Genomic DNA, 3799 nt, shown 5'->3' with positions numbered 1-3799 from the left:
AATACCACATTTTGACAGAAACAGATTCACAGATTTAGAGAATGAACTTGCGGTTGCCAGGGAGAGTGATGAGGGAAAGGGATAGTTAGGGAGTTTAGTAGGAACATGGACACACTGCTGTATTCAGGATGGATAACCAACAAGGACCCACTGTATCACACAGGGAACTCTGCTCAATGTTATATGCCAGACTCGATGGGAGGGGGGTTTGGGGGAGAATGGATACATGTTTATGTACGGCTGAGTTCCTTTGTTGTCCACCTGAAACTATCACGTTGTCAGTTGGATATACTCGCATAGAAAATAAAAAGTTTAAAAAATAAATGCCACATTTTGAACATTATTTAATGCTATAAATAAATGTTAAGCATAGAAAATTAAGAAGGAATTAGGATCCAAAGATATTCAATGTTATAGAAAAGTGTGCATAACACAACATTGTTAAGCAACTATGCTACAATAAAAATTAATGCTAAAAAACCATGAGTTATAATTTCGATTAAAAAAACAACTGTGCATGTGCAGATATGCACAAAAATTTCTAGGGGAAAGACTAAGAAATAACCAAAATATCAGCAAGTATACCTGGCTAAAAAAAAAGAAAAAAAAATCCTTGTTCCTTTCTTCATCTTCTGCTTCTATGTGCTCAGTCATGTCTGACTCTTTGCAGAGTAGCCCACCAGACTCCTCTGTCCGTGGGATTCTCCAGGCAACAGTATTGGAGTGGGTTGCCATTTCTTATACCAGAGGATCTTCCTGACCCAGGGGTCAAACCCATGTCTCTGTGTCTCCACATTGGCAGGTGGGTTCTTTATGTCTGGGCCACCTGGGAAGCCCTTCTTCTTCCATAAAGTTTTTTATAGAAATAGAAAAATATATATTCTTTTTTAAAATTCACAATTACCAATAGCCATAATGTATGCCTTCTCGTAGACTCTAAGTTCTACCTGTGCTGTGAAAACACTAAAACCCCAGTGAGGTCATTTGTATAAAGACAATAAGCTAGTTATTGGCATCATTTACAAGTTGAGAAAGCAGATGAAATGTAAGAAAAGCAACACCCAATGAGAAGATGAAAACTCAGTTTTTCTCTACAAGGTTGGCCTTGTCTCTGGGCAGCACTTCCTGCCTGTGCTCATTTCAGTTTCCCAGGACAGCTAGTGGGGGACACGAGGAAATCACGAGGGTACCTCAGACTTTACATACAGGATGGCAACTGTGGTCACCAACTAACTTCACGAAGTCTGGATCCCTTTTTAAAAGTTAACACCAAAGGAACAATGCCAATGGGAGGAGTGGCTTAAAGCAGAAACCAGCCTCAACCTTCCATCAGAATGTCCTGGAGGTTCTTTAACCCCATCCCCAGGGTTTCTAGCTTTACAGAACTGGTCTAGAAGGAGCATGGGGCAGGGGTGGGATGGGGGTGGTGATTTGCATTTCTAACAAGCTCCCAGGTGAGGAGGATGCTGCAGGTCTGAAAGCCATATTTGAGAACAGCCGCCCTAAAGGTTGATAATAGAGACGTTTCCTGTGCATCATCTCCAACAACAAGATCTTTAAGAACTTCCCTTGAGAAACTCCACCTACAAGACCAAAGGTGTATTTGGAATCACCTTCTCCCTCCATTTAAGAACAAGAATCTCAACAGAAGCAGCTCAGTACTGCAGTTACATCCATAGCAACACAGGCTTGGAAGCCAGACTGCCTGGTTTGGGATCCAACTCTTACTAGTAGCTGTGTGTTGGTAGGCAACCTGGTCAACCTCTTGGAATCTGGGGCAGAATGGATATATGTTTATATATGGCTGAATCCCTTTCCTGTCCACCTGAAACTATAACAACATTGTAAATCGGCTGTGAAAATGACAGTCATTCAGTCGTATCTGACTCTTTGCGACTCCATGGATTATACAGTCCGTGGAATTCTCCAGGTCAGAATACTGGAGTGGGTAACCTTTCCCTTCTCCAAGGGAATCTTCCCAACCCAGGGATAGAACCCCGGTTTCCCACGTTGCAGGCAGGTTCTTTACCAGCTGAGCCACAAGTTTATAAAATAAAAAGTGTTTAAAAAAGTTACTCAATCTCTCTGCTTCAGGGACTTCACATGTTAAATAAGAGGTAATAGCTCCTTCCATTCCAGCAGAAAAATTGGAAATGGGTGCCTACCCAAATCAATAAGAAGCCCTCACATTCCCATTTCCATGCACACACATTTTGAAAATCCACAAATAGAGCATGCCTTGCCCTGAAGAGTTCCTTGCCCTGTCTGAAGTTAAAGGGAGGTGTCCCTTCTTTGCTATTATTTATTGTGGTTGTTGTTTAGTCACTAAGTCATGTCTGACTCTTTTGCAACCCCATGGACTGTAGCCCGCCAGGTTCCCCTATTCACGGGATTTCCCAGACAAGAATACTGATGTGGGTTGCCATTCCCTACTCCAGAGGATCTTCCCCACCAAGGGAACAAACCCACATCTCCTGGTCTTCTGCTATGGCAGGTGGATTCTTTACCACTGAGCCAACAAGGAAGCATACACCCATATTTTCTCTTCTTGGCCCTCTTTCCTTAAGGGCCACCAAATGGCCAAGAGATGTAGTTACACACACTGAATACACCACCATCAGAACAATCACAGAAGCTTCTGTTTCCTGGGAATCCCCAAGGACCTCCCATATTGAAGAAAAGGAAATATCAGAATTTGTGGGAAAGATGGATGGTTTCGGGTCCAGAAATGAAAGATATGATAATCACTCAAGTGTGATTGAACCCAAAGGTTCCGGCCCACCTAATTAGTGGTCCCAACTACTAGATGGAAAACTTCAGTTAAGAGCTTCACCTCTCTGAGCTGCTTTTCATCTGTGTGTTTCCTCCCAGCTCAGGGGCCCCTCAGTGGTTTCAGAACCAGAGGACTCCTGGGCAGGACCACTTGCATCAAGACCATGCACTGCTTCTGGAAAGGCTAGAGATGCAGATAAGACCCTACAGGCTTCAGGGACCCCATCCCCAGGGTGACTCTCAAAAGTGGAAGTAGAGATTCACAGTAAGAAAAGGGGCTGGTCAAATACATCTTCCAGTCCTCTCAATGTATCCCAGATAAAAGCAAAATGGGTTCAAGAATCATGTCCCCGGTCATTTTTTAAAAACTGTTTTTTTATACACATGAAATTTGTCACAACTAGCTACTGGACTGTAGTGAGAGATGCACACAGAGGGAGCGAGGGAGACATGGTCATAGACACAGTGACAAGGGAGCCTGGTGCGGTTGGAACTCAGCTGTCACCTCAAGAATATGGAGAAAGCTGGGGACATTATTGGCAGATGGCAACAGGAGCAGAGCACTAATTAGATAAAGAAAGTTGTTCAGGGCTGTTCGTTTAGCTGGGAAAGGGTGCGAATTATTTCAGAACAACGATCCAGAGCTGTCCTGGGGAAGCCGGCTAAGGATGGAGGTCCGGGGTCCGGTCCTTCTCCCTCTGGCGGTGACCCCCCCGGGCAGCCTGTGTTCTCAGCCTCCCTGCCTCCTGCTCCCGCTGCCCCTTCTGCTCCCCCAGGACTAAGGAGGCTGACGGGGCAGCGAGCCGCAAGGCAGGGAGACCCTGCGCCCCGCCACCAGGTCCCTCTTCCCGTTCCTGCTACCCCTTCCCCGCTGCCCCACACAGAGGACGCAGACAGGGACCCCCGCGGCCGGCATGGGGAGACCCCACCCGCTACAAGCACCCATCGGAAAGCGCTCCCTCGCCCTGACCCTCAGCCCTTGAGAGGGGTCAGCAGCGTCAGGCACTGGCCCTGAGGCGGTGGGGTG

The sequence above is a fragment of the Dama dama genome, chromosome 30 (assembly GCF_033118175.1).
Source record: "Dama dama isolate Ldn47 chromosome 30, ASM3311817v1, whole genome shotgun sequence".
Lineage (NCBI taxonomy): Eukaryota > Metazoa > Chordata > Mammalia > Artiodactyla > Cervidae > Dama > Dama dama.
The sequence above is the reverse complement of the archived record's forward strand: the minus strand, read 5'-3'. Positions refer to the sequence as shown.